Genomic DNA, 16681 nt, shown 5'->3' with positions numbered 1-16681 from the left:
AGCTTTCTTTTGATTTCCATTTGCATGGAATATCTTTTTCCATCCCTTCACTTTCAGTCTGTATGTGTCCCTATGTCTGAAGTGGGTCTCATATAGACAGCATACATATGGGTCTTGTTTTGGTATCCATTCAGCTAGTCTGTGTCTTTTCATTGGAGCATTTAATGCATTCACGTTTAAGGTAGTTATTAATATGTATGTTCCTATTACCATTTTCTTAATTGTTTTGGGTTTGTTGTTGTAGGTCCTTTTCTTCTCTTGTCTTTCCCATTTAGAGAAGTTCCTTTAGCATTTGCTGTAGACCTGGTTTGGTTGTGCTGAATTCTCTTAGCTTTTGCTTGTCTGTAAAGCTTTTCATTTCTCTGTGGAATCTGAATGAGAACCTTGCCGGGTAGAGTCAACTTGGTTGTAGGTTCATCTTGGTTGGAGGTTCTTCCATTTTCTCACTTTAAATATATTGTGCCATTCCCTTCTGGCTTGTGGAGTTTCTGCTGAGAAATCAGCTATTAACCTTATGGGAGTTCCCTTGTAAGTTATTTGTCGTTTTTCTCTTGTTGCTTTTAATAATTCTTCTTTGTCTTTTCCTAAATTTTTTAATTAAAAATTTTTTAAACATCTTTATTAGAGTATAATTGCTTTACAATGGTGTGTTAGTTTCTGCTTTATACCAAAGTGAATCAGGTATACATATACATCTATCCCCATATCTCCTCCCTCTTGTGTCTCCCTCCCACCCTCCCTATCCCACCTCTGTAGGTGGTCACAAAGCACCGAGCTGATCTCCCTGTGCTATGTGGCTGCTTCCAACTAGCTATCTATTTTACATTTGGTAGTGTATATATGTCCATACTACTCTCACTTCATCCCAGCTTACCCTTCCCCTCCTCATATCCTCAAGTCCATTCTCTACATCTGCATCTTTATTCCTGTCTTGCCCCTAGGTTCTTCATAATCATTTTTTTTTAGATTCCATATGTATGTGTTAACATATGGTATTTGTTTTTTGCTTTCTGACTTACTTCACTCTGTATGACAGACTCTAGGTCCATCCACCTCACTACAAATAACTCAATTTCGTTAGTTTTTATGGCTGAGTAATATCCCATTGTATGTATGTGCCACATCTTCTTTATCCATTCATCTGTCAGTGGACACTTAGGTTGCTTCCATATCCTGGCTATTATAAATAGAGCTGCAATGAACATTGTGGTACATGACTCTTTTTGAATTATGGCTTTCTCAGGGTATATACCCAGTAGTGGGATTGCTGGGTCTATTTTTAGTTTTTAAAGGAACCTCCATACTGTTCTCCATAGTGGCTGTATCAGTTTACATTCCCACCAACAGTGCAAGAGGGTTCCCTTTTCTCCACCCCCTTTCCAGCATTTATTGTTTGTAGATTTTTAATGATGTCCACTCTGACTGGTGTGAGATGATACCTCATTGTTGTTTTGATTTGCATTTCTCTAATGATTAGTGATGTTGAGCATCCTTTCATGTGTTTGTTGGCAATCTGTACATCTTCTTTGGAGAAATGTCTGTTTAGGTGTCCTGCCCATTTTTGGATTAGGTTGTTTGTTTTTTTGATATTGAGCTGTATGAGCTGCTTGTAAATTCTGCAGATTAATCCTTTCTCAGTTGCTTCATTTGCAAATATTTTCTCCCATTCTGAGGGTTGTCTTTTCATCTTGTTTATGGTTTCCTTTGCTGTGCAAAAGCTTAAGTTTCATTAGGTCCCACTTGTTTATTTTTATTTCCATTTCTCTAGGAGGTGGGTCAAAAAGCATCTTGCTATGATTTATGTCATAGACTGTTCTGCCTATATTTTCCTCTAAGAACTTTATAGTGTCTGGCCTTACATTTAGGTCTTTAATCCATTTTGAGTTTTTGTGTATGGTGTTACGGAGTGTGTTAATTTCATTCTTTTACATGTAGCTGTCTAGTTTTCCCAGCACCACTTATTAAAGAGGCTGTCTTTACTCCATTGTATATTCTTGCCTCCTTTATCAAAAATAAGGTGATGATGTGTGCCTGGTTTTATCTCTGGGCTTTCTATCCTATTCCATTGATCTATATTTCTGTTTTTGTGCCAGTACCGTACTCTCTTGATTACTGTACTTGTAGTATAGTCTGAAGTCAGGGAGCCTGATTCCTCCAGCTCCGTTTTTCTTTCTCAAGATTGCTTTGGCTATTAGGGGTCTTTTGTGTTTCCATACAAATTGTAAGATATTTTTGTTCTAGTTCTGTGAAAAATGCCAGTGGTAGTTTGATAGGGATTGCATTGAATCTGTAGCTTGCTTTGGGTAGTATAGTCATTTTCACAGTGTTGATACTTCCAATCCAAGAACATGGTATATCTCTCCATCTGTTTGTATTGTCTTTAATTTCTTTCATCAGTGTCTTATAGTTTTCTGCATACAGGTCTTTTGTCTCCTTAGGTAGGTTTATTCCTAGGTATTTTATTCTTTTTGTTGCAGTGGTAAATGGGAGTGTTTCCTTCATTTTTCTTTCTGATCTTTCGTTGTTAGTGTATAGGAATGCAAGAGATTTCTGTGCCTTAATTTTTTATCCTGCAACTTTACCAGATTCATTGATTAGTTCTAGTAGTTTTCTGGTAGCATCTTTAGGATTCTCTATGTATAGTATCATGTCATCTGCAAACAGTGACAGCTTTACTTCTTTTCTGATTTGGATTCCTTTTATTCCTTTTTCTTCTCTGATTGATGTGGCTAAAACTTCCAAAACTGTGTTGAATAATAGTGGTGAGAGTGGGCAACCTAGTCTTGTTCCTGATCTTAGTGAAAATGGTTTCAGTTTTTCACCATTGAGAATGATGTTGGCTGTGGGTTTGTCATATATGGCCTTTATTCTGTTAAGTTCCCTCTATGCCTACTTTCTGGAAGGTGTTTTTCATAATGGGTGTTGAATTTTGATGAAAGCTTTTTCTGCATCCATTGAGATGATCATGGTTTTTCTCCTTCAATTTGTTAATATGGTTTATCACATTGATTTTGCATATATTGAAGAATGCTTGCTTTCCTGGAATAAACCCCACTTGATCATGGTGTATGATCCTTTTAATGTGCTGCTGGATTCTTTTTGCTAGTATTTTGTTGAGGATATTTGCATTTATGTTCATCAGAGTTATTGGTCTGTAGTTTTCTTTCTCTGTGACATCTTTGCCTGGTTTTGGTATCAGGGTGATGGTGGCCTTGTAGAATGAGTTTGGGACTGTTCCTCCCTCTGCTGTATTGTGGAAGAGTTTGAGAAGGATAGGTGTTAGCTCTTCTCTAAATGTTTGATAGAATTTGCCTGTGAAGCCATCTGATCCTGGGCTTTTGTTTGTTGGAAGATTTTTTTTTTTTTTTTTTTTTGCGGTACGTGGGCCTCTCACTGCTGGGGCCTCTCCCGTTGCGGAGCACAGGCTCCACACGCGCAGGCTCAGCGGCCATGGCTCACGGGCCCAGCTGCTCCGTGGCATGTGGGATCTTTCCGGACCGGGGCGCGAACCCGTGTCCCCTGCATTGGCAGGCGGACTCTCAACCACTGCGCCACCAGGGAAGCCCTGTTGGAAGATTTTTAATCACTGTCTCAATTTCATTGCTTGTGATTGGTCTGTTTATATTTTCTATTTCTTCCTGGTTCAGTCTCGGAAGGTTGTGCTTTTCTAAAAATTTGTCCATTTCTTTCAGGTTGTCCATTTCATTAGCATATAGTTGCTTGTAGTAATCTCTCATGATCCTTTGTATTTCTGCAGTATCAGTTGTTTCTTCTCTTCTTTCATTTCTAAATCTATTGATTTGAGTCTTCCGCCTTTTTTTCTTGATGAGTCTGGCTAATGGTTTATCAATTTTCTTTATCTTCTCAAAGAACCAGCTTTTAGTTTTATTGAGCTGTGGTATTGTTTTCTTCATTTTTTTTTCATTTATTTCTGATCTGATCTTTATAATTTCATTCCTTCTGCTAACTTTGGGGTGTTTTTGTTCTTTCTCTAATTGCTTTAGGTGTGAGGTTAGGTTGTTTATTTGAGATGTTTCTTGTTTCTTGAGGTAGTATTGTGTTGCTATAAACTTCCTTCTTAGAACTGCTTTTGTTGCATACCATAGGTTTTGGGTCATCGTGTTTTCATTGTCATTTGTTTCTAGGTATTTTTTGATTTCCTCTTTGATTTCTTCAGTGATCTCTTGGTTATTAAGTCATGAATTGTTTAGCCTCCATGTGTTTGTATTGTTTACAGATTTTTTTCCCCCTGTAATTGATGTCTAGTCTCATAGCATTGTGGTCAGAAAAGATACTTGATAGTATTTCAATTTTCTCAAATTTCCCAAGGTGTGATTTGTGACCAAAGATGTGATTTATCCTGGAGAATGTTCCATAAGCACTTGAGAAGAAAGTGTATTCTGTTTTTGAATGGAATGTCCTGTAAATATCAATTAAGTCCATCTTGTTTAATGTATCATTTAAAGATTGTGTTTCTTTATTTATTTTCATTTTGTATGATTTGTTGACTGGTGAAAGTGGGATGTTAAAGTCCCCTACTATGATTGTGTTACTGTAGATTTCCCCTTTTATGGCTGTTAGCGTTTGCCTTATGTATTGAGGTGCTCCTATGTTGGGTGCATAAATATTTACAGTTGTTATATCTTCTTCTTGGATTGATCCCTTGATCATTATGTAGTGTCCTTCTTTGTCTCTTGTAATAGTGTTTATTTTAGAGTCTGTTTTTTCTGAGATGAGTATTGCTACTCCAGCTTTCTTTTGATTTCCATTTGCATGGTATTCCTTTTTCTAACCCCTCACTTTCAGTCTGTATGTGTCCCTAGGTCTGAAGTGGGTCTCTTGTAGACAGCATATATACTGGTCTTGTTTTTGGATCCATTCAGCCAGTCTGTGTCTTTTGGCTGGAGTATTTAATCCATTTACATTTAAGGTAATTATTGATATGTATGTTCCTATTACCATTTTCTTAATTGTTTTGGGTTTGTTATTGTAGGTCTTTTCCTTCTCTTGTGTGTCCTGCCTAGAGAAGTTCCTTTAGCATTTGTTGTAAAGCTGGGTTGGTGGTGCTGAATTCTCTTAGATTTTGCTTGCCTGTAAAGCTTGTCATTTCTCTGTTGAATCTGAATGAGATCCTTGCTGGGTAGAGTAATCTTGTTTGTTGGTTTTTCCCTTTAATCACTTTAAATGTGTCCTGCCACTCCCTTCTGGCTTGCAGAGTTTCTACTGAAAGATGAGCTGTTAACCTTATGAGGATTCCCTTTTATGTTATCTGTTGTTTTTCCCTTGCTGCTTTTAATATTTTTTCTTTGTATTCAGTTTTTGATAGTTTAATTAATATGTGTCTTGGCGTGTTTCTCCTTGGATTTATCCTGTATGGGACACTCTGTGCTTCCAGGACTTGACTATTTCCTTTCCCATATTAGGGAAGTTCTCAACTATAATCTCTTCAAATATTTTCTCAGTCCCTTTCTTTTTCTCTTCTTATTCTGGGACCCCTATGATTCAAATGTTGGTGTGTTTAATGTTGTCCCAGAGGTCTCTGAGACTGTCCTCAATTCTTTTCATTCTGTTTTCTTTATCTGCTCTGTGGTAGTTATTTCCATTATTTTATCTTCCAGGTTGCTTATCTATTCTTCTGCCTCAGTTATTCTGGTATTGATTCCTTCTAGAGAATTTTTAATTTCATTTATTGTGTTGTTCATCATTGTTTGTTCACTCTTCAGTTCTTCTAGGTCCTTATTAAATGTTTATTGTATTTTCTCCATTCTGTTTCCAAGATTTTAGATCATCTTTATTATCACTACTATGAGTTCTTTCTCAGGTAGACTGCCAATTTCCTCTTCATTTGTTTGGTATGGTAGGTTTTTACCTTGCTCCTTCATCTGCTGTGTGTTTCTCTGTCTTCTCATTTTGCTTAACTTGCTGTGTTTGGGGTCTCCTTTTCACAGGCTGCAGGTTCATAGTTCCCATTGTTTTTAGCATCTACCCCCAGTGGCTAAGGTTTGTTCATTGTGTTGTGTAGGCTTCCTGGTGGAGGGGAGTAGTGCCTGTGTTCTGGTGGATGAGGCTGGATCCTATCTTTCTGGTGGGCAGGGCCATATCTGGTGGTGTGTTTTGGGGTGTCTGTGACCTTATTATGATTTTAGGAAGTGTCTCTTCCAATGGGTGGGATTGTGTTCCTATCATGCTAGTTGTTTGGGATAGGGTGTCCAGCACTGTAGCTTGCTGGTTGTTGAGTGGAGCTGGGTCTTAGCATTGAACTGGAGAGCTTTCCCCATTTGCTCCACCAGAGACCTCCCAGCTCCACGTAATATCAATGTCCTGAACTCAGGTCCCCCACATCAGAGACACAGGCCTGACCCTGGCTGGAGTACCAAGACCCTGTCAGCCACATGGCTCAGAAGAAATGGGAGAAAAAAAGAAAGGAAAAATAATAAAATAATTAAAAAGAAAAAAAACAAAGAGCAACCAAACTATAAAACAAATCCTCCACCAATGATAACAAGTGCTAAAAACTATACTAAAAAATATAAATAAAAATACACCAAAAAAAAAAAAAAAAAGAAAAAGGACAGACAGATCCCTAGGACAAATGGTAAAAGCAAAGCTATACAGACAGACTCACACAATGAAGCATACACATACACACTCACAAAGAGAAAAAGGAAAAAAATATATATTGTTGCTCCCAAAGTCCACCGCCTCAATTTTGGGATGATTCGTTTTCTGTTCATGTATTCCACAGATGCAGCATTCATCAAGTTTATTGTGGAGATTTAATCCGCTGCTCCTGAGGTTGCTGGGAGAGATTTCCCTTTCTCTTCTTTGTTTGCACAGCTCCTGGGGTTCAGCTTTGGATTTGGCCCTGCCTCTGCATGTAGGTCACCTGAGGGCATCTGTTCTTCACTCAGAGAGGACAGGGTTAAAGTAACAGCTGATTAGGGGGTCCTGGCTCACTCAGGATGCGGGGAGGGAGGGGTACGGAATGCAGGGTAAGCCTGCGGCGGCAGAGGCCAGTGTCACATTCCAACAGCCTGAGATGCGCCGTGTGTTCTCCCCGGGGAAGTTGTCGCTGGATCATGGGACCCTGGCAGTGGCAGGCTGCACAGGCTCCCAGGCGGGGAGGTGTGGATAGTGACCTGTGCTTGCACACAGGCTTCTTGGTGGCTGCAACAGCAGCCTTTGCATTTCATGCCCGTCTCTGGTATCCGCGCTGATAGCTGTGGCTCACGCCCATCTCTGGAGCTCGTTTAGGTGGTGCTCTGAATCCCCTCTCCTCGTGCACCCCAAAACAATGGTCTCTTGCCTCTTCGGCAGTTCCAGACTTTTCCCCAGACTCCCTCCCTGCTAGCTATGGCGCACTAGCCCTGTTCAGGCTGTGTTCACACAGCCAACCCCAGTCCTCTCCCTGGGATCCGACCTCCAAAGCCTGAGCCTCAGCTCCCAGCCTCCACCCACCCCAGCAGGTGAGCAGACAAGCCTCTCAGGCTAGTGCGTGCTGGTCGGCACCGATCCTCTGTGAGGGGATCTCTCTGCTTTGCCCTCTGCACCCCTGTTGCTGTGCTCTCCTCTGTGGCTCCGAAGCTTCCCCCCCCCACCCCCCATCTCCGCCAGTGAAGGGGCTTCCTAGTGTGTGGAAACCTTTCCTCCTTCACAGCTCCCTCCCACTGGTGCAGGTCCCGTCCCTATTCTTTTGTCTGTTTTTTCTTGTTTCTTTTTCCCTACCCAGGTACATGGGGAGATTTTTGCCTTTTGGGAGGTCTGAGGTCTTCTGCCGGTGTTCAGTAGGTGTTCTGTAGGAGCTGTTGCACATGTAGATGTATTTGTGATGTATTTGTGGGGAGGAAGGTGATCTCTACATCTTACTCTTCTGCCATCTTGAATGTCTTTCTCCTCTTTGTCTTTAATTTTTGTCAGTTTGATTACTATGTATCTTGGTGTGTTTCTCCTTGGTTTTATCCTGTCTGGGCTTCTCTGTTCTTCCAGGACTTGGGTGGCTATTTTGTCTCCCATGTTAGGGAATATTTTGACTATAGTCTCTTCAAATATTTTCTTGGGTCCCTTCTGTCTCTCTTCTCCTTCTGGGATCCCTATAATGTGAATGTTGGTGCATTTAATGTTGTCCCAGAGGTCTCTTATGCTGTCTTCATTTCTTTTCGTTCTTTTTTCTTTATTCTGTTCCATGGCAGGAATTCCACCCTTCTGTCTTCCAGGTCACTTATCCGTTCTTCTGCCTCAGTTATTCTGCTATTGATTCATTCTAGTGTATTTTTCATTTCAGTTACTTTATTGTTCATCTGTTTGTTCTTTAATTCTTCTAGGTCTTTGTTAAACATTTCTTGCAACTTCTCGATCTTTGCCTCCATTCTTTTTCCAAGGTCCTGGATCATCTTCACTATAATTATTCTGAATTATTTTTCTGGAAGGTTGCTTATCTCCACTTCATTTAATTGTTTTTCTGAGGTTTAACTTATTTCTTCATCTGGTACATAGCTCTTTGCATTTTTATTTTATCTATCTTTCTGTGAATGTGGTTTTCTTTCCACAGGCTGCAGGATTGTAGTTCTTCTTGCTTCTGCTGTCTCTCCTCTGTTGGATGAGGCTATCTAAGAGGCTTGTGCAAGCTTCCTGATGGGAGGGACTGGTGGTTGTGAGAGCTGGGTGTTGCTCTGGTGGGCAGAGCTCAGTAAAACTTTAATCTGCTTGCCTGCTGATGGGTGGGTCTGAGTTCCCTCCCTGTTGGTTGTTTGGCCTGAGGCGACACAGCATTTGAGTCTACAGGCTCTTTGGTGGGGCTAATGGCAGACGCCAGGAGGGCTCATGCCAAGGAGTACTTCCCAGAACTTCTGCTGCAAGTGTCCTTCTCCCCGCAGTAAGCCACTGCCACCCCCGCCTATGCAGGACGCCCTCCCACACTAGCAGGTAGGTCTGGTTCAGTCTCTATGGGGTCACTGCTTCTTCCCCCTGGGTTCTGATGCACACACTACTTTGTGTGTGCCCTAAGAGTGGAGTCTCTGTTTCCCCTAGTCCCGTCAAAGTCCTGCAATCAAATCCCACTATCCTTCAAAGTCTGATTCTCTGGGAATTCCTCCTACAGTTGCCGGACCCCCAGGTTGGGAAGCCTGATGTGGGGCTCAGAACCTTCACTCCAGTGAGTGGACTTCTGTGGTATAATCGTTCTGCCGTTTGTGAGTCACCCACCCAGCAGTTATGGGATTTGATTTTATTGTGATTGTGCCCCTTCTACCATCTCACTGTGGCTGTTCCTTTACTTTGGATGTGGGGTATCTTTTTTGGTGAGTTCCAGTGTCTTCCTCTCAATGATTGTTCAGCAGTTAGTTGTGATTCCCATGCTCTCGCAAGAGGGAGTGAGCACATGTCCTTCTACTCTGCCATCTTGAACCAATCTCCTCTTTAACCTTTTTGAATAAAATTTATTTTTAATATCCTATGTATTCTATAACAGACATAGAATGCAAAATTTTATTTTAAAAATCTGCAGTCCTTTTATTGGTAACCTGAGATATTTATTTTATACATTTAAATTTTCTTGAGATTTGATGACAGTATTTAGATACATTTGTAACCCAGAAATTAAAATATACAAAATAGTTCTAGGAACACATGTATTTTTACCTGTGTGTACACTTATAAATCATACAAAGGTACATATTTATTTTAAACTAAAAACTTTGAAAGTGAAACCAGTTCATCTAATTTTTACCAAGGTATGACAAGAAATATTTTATGCAAAAAATAAAAATTGAAGCAGAAATAAGACTTTCAACTTATGATTTTTTAAGACATTAGAAAACTATTCTACAAATTGCTATTTCTGAGGAGAGAACCATAACTGTTTCCCTTGTGTTTTAGTCATGCTTATGATAAAACATAAAAAGTACTCTAAACACAACAAATGGAATTCTTACATTTTAAACCATTTTAGTATAAAGGATAGCAATTCAAATCATATTTTACATTTCTACTTAAGTTTACATTGCACTAAAACTATTTTACAGGGATGAACTAGTTGATGTATCATGACATAATACCTTAGAAATGCTCTTTGATGTTCACATCTATACTAGTGGATATTTCACAGTCCACTTAGATGATTTGGTGTATACTAAAAAATTTAACAGAAACAAATCTACAATGCTAATCTGTTTTAAGAGCTAAGATACTCAGTATTTATTACTGCCTTTGGGAAATACACTTTTTTTAAAAGTTATTTAATTAATTAATTAATTTATGTCTGTGTTGGGTCTTTGTTGTACACAGGATTTCTCTAGCTGTGGCGAGCAGCAGCTACTCTTTGTTGTGGTGAATGTCCTTCTTGCAGTGGCTTCTCATTGCAGAGCATGGGCTCTAAGCATGCAGGCTTCAGTAGTTATGGCATGTGGGCTCAGTAGTTGTGGTGCACAGGCTCAGTAGTTGTGGCGCATGGGCTTATTTGCTCCACGGCATGTGGGATCTTCCTGGACCAGGGCTTGAACCCATGTCCCTTACATTTGTAGGTGGATTCTTACCCACTGTGCCACCAGGGAAGTCTCAATACATCGACTTTAAAAAACACATTTAAATCACTCATAGAAACTGGAGATAACATTTGTGCAATTCCTGAAAATTCTTATTGTTGAGTCTCCACACAGCTACTTTTTAAATACAATTTTTATTAAGAAATGAAGAGAAAGTGTCCTTTTATTTAGTAGAGAATTACAAGAAGAGCAATATTAATAACAATACTTCAGTGTTGGCTTCTAAGCATGCTTCATATAACTTAAATTTTCAGTTCCCATGATTCTGCTGCAATATAACCAAGCCTGTTTATAATAAGAACAGATGCCAGAGTCTTTGAAAATCATGATTACAATTAAAAACTAGAATAGCGAAAAAAAAAAAAAAACTAGAATAGCGGGCTTCCCTGGTGGCACAGTGGTTGAGAGTCCGCCTGCCGATGCAGGGGACATGGGTTCGTGCCCTGGTCCGGGAAGATCCCACATGCCGCGGAGCGGCTGTGCCCGTGAGCCATGGCTGCTGAGCCTGTGCGTCCAGAGCCTGTGGTCCGCAACGGGAGAGGCCTGTGTACTGCAAATAAATAAATAAATAAATAAACAAATAAAAACTGGAATAGCATGATAAAGCTAATGGCAACCTCTTTTTAAAATTATAGTTGATTTACAGTATTGAGCTAGTTTTGGGTGTATGGCAAAGTGATATATATATATATATATATATATATATATCTGAATATATATATTTCAGATTATTTTCCATTATAGGTTATTATAAGATATTGAATACAGTTCCCTATGCTATATAGTAAATCTTTATTGCTTATCTATTTTATATGTACTAGTGTGTATCTCTTAATCCCAAATTCCTAATTTATCCCTTCCCCCTTCCCTTTCCCTTTCCCCTTTGTTTTCTGTCTGAGTCTGTTTCTCTTTTGTATGTAGACTCATTTGTATTATTTTTGGATTCCACATATAAGTGATATTACATAATTGTCTTTGACTTACTTCACTAAGCATAATATTCTCTAGGTCCATCCATGTTGCTGCAAATGGCAATATTTCATTCCTTTTTATGGCTGAGTAATAATTCCATTGTATGTGTGTATATATGTACATACATATATATGTATATATGTTATATATATATATATACACGCACACCACATCTTCTTAAGCCAATCATTTGTTGATGGGCACTTGGTTTGTTTCCATATCTTGGCTGTTGTAAACAGGGCTGAACATTGAGGTGCGTGTATCTTTTACTTTGTCTTTTCTGTAATATATACCCAGGTGTGGGATTGCTGGGTCATGTGGTCGCTCTACTTTTCGTTTTTTAAGTAAACTTAATGGCAACCTCTTGAACCATTTTAAGTTAGTTCTACTTCCAAATAACACATTTTAAAAAATTATTATTTTTTTGGCTGCATTGGGTCTTCGTTGCTGCATGTGGGCTTTCTCTAGTTGCAGTGAGCGGGGGCTACTCTTTGTTGTGGTGCACGGGCTTCTCATTGTGGTGGCTTCTTTTGTTGTGGCGCATGGGCTTAGTTGCTCTGTGGCATGTGGGATCTTCCTGGACCAGGGCTCGAACCCGTGTCCCCTGAATTGGCAGGAGGATTCTTAACCACTGCACCACCAGGGAAGCCCCCAAATAACACTTTTAGCCAGGAACAGCTTACATTTTTCTCAATGTTCTAAGATATAACTTTTGGCATCCAAAAGTATAAGTAAGCACTTTTGTGATGAATAAAAAAATCAAGTGCTAAAATACCCATGGTTTCCTGTGACAGGGTATATATTCCCCTTCAAGTAATGTTCTCCCCCCAAATTAACATTTTATTTCTCCCTCGAAGAGGAAGGAAAAGAAATCACAACAACCTTTTTTAGTTGAGGAGAAAAAACTGCTTGATTAGTTCATGTACTGTAAAAGCGACTGCTTGAGAAAAAACACAGTGAATGTAATTAAGAGAGAAACCATGATATCCTTTTGAATTCTCTGCCGTATAGACATACTTTATAGTCACCTCCATGGTATGGCACTTTTCAAATTCTGGAAGAACAGTCCTTAACTGCATTCACTGTTGAGTTACATCAAATGGGTCGGATCTGTCTGTGTTATTGCTCCAGCAGCACCACCATAATGTAAGTTTATGTGAGTTTTCAAAACTCAGACGTTAGGGTAGTCTGAAGGTCTGTGAAGAAGGGCGGGAACATGGGAAAGGTACCGAAAGTAAAAAAAAAAAAAAAAAATGAAACACTTGCACGAGGAGCCGTTCCTAATACAGCAGGCATCAGGCCTCTGTAAAATGCAAGGCACCTTCCTTGGCATAAATTGTTTTGAATGCATGAATAATTCCTGTATAGGTATGCGCTAGGCCTACTCTAACCATGTGAAGAGGGTAAGTACCGATAACTGCTGTTAAACCTGCTATCGGTGCAGCCATTCATCTGTGCACAGACCAGAAACTCCCAGCTTTGTAGTCATTAATGTTCTATAATGCTCAAACGCGATCAACTGGATCACACCATAGGGAACGATTTGGATCATCACCACACCATTCCCTTTATACAATCCCCAAGGTATCCCTTCTTTGGGGAACAGCACGCAATGCAGCAAACACTCCCAAATGTTTGTAATGGTGATGGTGAGCTGGTAATAAAACCTTTGCCTGATATAAAGGAGCACCTGTTTGGGCACAGCATCCAGCAACACCTGCAGCCGGAAGGAGCACGGCCAGGAGAAGTCTTGGCCTGCGATGGGCCCTCCAGCTTCTGCTGCCTGCTGCATCGCTAGAGGTAGGGTCGCCACAGCCAGTGCTGCCTCGGGAGATTTGGTCGCCAAATTACAAGCCAAGGGCCCTAGCCATGGCCAGATCGGGCAGTGACAGGGCACCAACCGCCTGTCAGGAGGGGCAGAGTCTGTCCTTTAACCTTTATACTAGAGTTATGTGGTTATACGTCATCACATTATAGTATTAGAGTATTCTAAATCTGCCTATATACTTAGCTTTACCAGTGCAATGTGTATTTTCACGAGCTTACATGTTAGTAGTTAGCATCCTTTCATATTAACTTGAAGAACTTTTTTCAGCATTTCTTCTAAGGCAGGTATAGTGGTGATGGATTCCCTCAGCTTTTGGTTGTTAAGAAAAGCTTTCTCTTCCCTTCATTTCTGAGGCATAACTTTGTTGGGTAAACTATTCTTGGTCGGCAGTTTCTATGTGACCATGCTAGTGCCTTGATTTTGGACTTCCCAGGTTCCAGAACTGTGAGAAATATGTTTATAAGCTATCCAGTTTGTGGTTTTTTGTTACTGCATCCTGAATGGACTCTATCAATCAAAATAGAATTGTTTATTGAAATTCTTTTTCTCTTGTAATGTCTTCTCCCCCCCTTCATATATTACACACTTTGGTTTTGGTGATTGTTCCCCTAAGCACTTTTATGCACATATATGTACCTCCTTATATACAGATATCTTGTCCAAATTGATCAATAAGATCATAATTGCACATGTTCAATATTTTTTCCCACTAAACAGGACATGGACAGGTTTCCAAATCAGTATATAGTTACACTTCAGTATTTTTTAAATGCTGTATAAAACTGGATAGTACGGATATCATGATTTTTTTCTAAACAACCTTTTCCATGTAATGAAAATCTTGGCTATGTCCAGTTTTTAGCTCCCGTAAGCCTGTTCACTGGAAAAGCAACAAAACTATTTAAGGATACATATATATATATACACATATGTGTGTATATGTGTGTGTATATATGTGTGTATGTATGTGTGTGTGTATATATGCGTACATGTGTGTGTGTGTGTGTGTGTGTGTGTGTGTGTGTGTATATATATGTATATAAAGAAAGATTCCTAGCAGTGTAATACAATCCTTTCAATTTAAGGAACTGAGCTCCAGAGGGCAAGAACTTTATCCAAGGCCAGATTTAAACCATGACTGATGCCAGTGATCATAAAATTTCCATGAAATCCTGCCAGCCTTTCAGCTTATATAGTTAATAAGGAAGAAATGACTCTTACTAATGTAATTGATTTCTTGAGAATAATTTTTGGAATCCAAGGCAGTAATTATCATGCATTTTCATCTTGTCACTCTTTTGCTAAGTATTGTTCTTAATCGTCAGGGACATTCTTGTTGGCAGGATGAACATTTACAATTATTTTGTAGAATAGAGAATTGAGCCCCTGGGACTTCAGATTCTTTTTTCTTTCTCTTTTCTCTTCTCTTCTTCTTTCCCTTCCCTCCCCCTCCCTCTCCCCCCTCCCTCTCCCTCCCTCCCTCTCTTTCTGTCTTTTTCCTTCTTTGTTTCTTTCCTGGCTATTTGTCATAATACCCAAGGCATAATTTGAGTACTCTCGTACAATAGCCTATGTCTTGGGGTTACAAGAGAACTCTGAACAATGGGAGAGACAACAAGGAAATCAATGCTCCACAGTACGGATAGGGTTAAATAGAGAGCATGGCTGCAGGAGAAGGTGAAAAGTCAGCTCTACTTGGAGATGGACATAGTGGGTGATGCTTCAGTTGATAATTGAAGGATGAGTGGACATTTATCAAGTGGGGAGGGCATGCTAGTCATAAGGAACAGCATGTAAGTGCTTGGCGTTCTGAAAATAATTCGTATAATCAGGCAAATGTCTATTTTCTACCCTGGGATTGGCAGGAGTTGCAGTGGGAAGTAAGAAAACCCAAATCACAGAAGGCCTGCCCCCTGTTAAAAACTCAGACTGTCCGCCTCCAATCTTGTCTCACGTTGCAGTAATCATCTAGATGAGAGATGAGGGCCTAAGCTATGGAATGAGACATGATAGATGTGAGAGATTTAAAGACTGAATCAATGCCAGCTGAAACCTAGCCAGGGTCCTAGTGCTGTTGAGTCTCAAACTAATTGGGAGACAATGGTCAGCCAAGAGATGGGAAAATTGGTAGTTATCCAATTTCTTGTCTGATTCAAGATTTCCTGAGTTACTTGATATATCCATATCCAAGGCACTTTTTCAGGGACAATAGAAGGCATTTAAGTACACTAATACTTGGGATTCTAAATTTCTTTTCAGGATAGCGTGAGAGTGGTCAAAACTTATAAACCACAAACCTAAGGAAGTAATGGGTTAGGGATAAAGTTCAAAGCTTGAATCCTGGTCATTCCTAATGTGAAAGGTTGCTAGGAACTTGAGTCTTGGTATAATTTTTCAATGTAAAGGCACACAATGAATGATCTCTACTTTGCTTGTACTATATCATAGTAATTGAGATATACTGAGCTAATCTCTTTGCTTGTGTTTCAAAAGGGAATAATATAGAGGCACATTAATACCATCCCCACTCCTAAAATTCTCCCCTACCTTCTTTCTCTCACTTCACCAATGTGAAGCTCTATTCTATGTCCACACCAGCAGATTCCTGACTAATCAATTTCAAAAGTCTAAATGAACGATGTTCAGCTTAAAAACAAACTGGCCCGCTGGCCCCTGTAAACAGAAAATAAACTTAGTTCCATGAACTGCCCAATACCTTCTAATTTTCAGGATCCAGAAGGATCAGGCTCAGAAAATGTATAAATGGAGGCAGAGCTGAAAACTCCCCAGAGAAACAACGGAAGATACAGGCATCAGTGCTAGGACCTCACGTGGCAGGCAATTCCACCATCAATAAATCTGAAACAAGCAACACCAAGAAATAAGGATACTGGAGAATTCTGACATTTTAATTAGTAGATGCAGCAAAGTGGATTCAAAATTTCATATGCAAGCATTTGATTAACAGAGCCCAGGTCATGTGCCCATGCCCGGTTACCAAGATGACAAGGAAAAGTTGAATATACTTTTGGACTTCTAGATTTGTAGCAGGAGGTAGCTCTGTTAGATACCAAGACTCACACAGGATCCAATAAGAAGGGGTTCATGCTGGGTATAATCTGTTGCCACACTAATGCTGCATTAAAAACGACACCAGACTTAGTGGCTTAAAACAACCATTTATTATACTCACAAGACTATGGGTCCACGGGGTTGTTCTGCTGGGTTTAGCTGGGCAATTCATTTGGTCCTGGCTGGGCTTACTCTGGTGACTGGCTTGCTGTTGGCTAGTCTAGAATGGTCTCAGCTGGCGTTACTGGCTCTGTTCTAAGTATTTCATCTT

General features: G+C 39.8%; 1 long non-coding RNA gene and 1 pseudogene across 1 annotated transcript in view; both read right to left on the bottom strand.

Moving 5' to 3' along the window:
• The window catches only part of LOC125964286 (uncharacterized), a 190012-nt gene that overhangs the window by 68626 nt on the left and 104705 nt on the right, over positions 1–16681 (bottom strand). The window lies entirely within an intron of this gene.
• Positions 11699–13656, bottom strand: LOC101273801 (graves disease carrier protein-like; annotated as a pseudogene).

Source organism: Orcinus orca, chromosome 4, assembly GCF_937001465.1.
Source record: "Orcinus orca chromosome 4, mOrcOrc1.1, whole genome shotgun sequence".
Taxonomy (NCBI): Eukaryota; Metazoa; Chordata; class Mammalia; order Artiodactyla; family Delphinidae; genus Orcinus; species Orcinus orca.
This window is presented reverse-complemented; position numbering and strand designations above follow the sequence as displayed.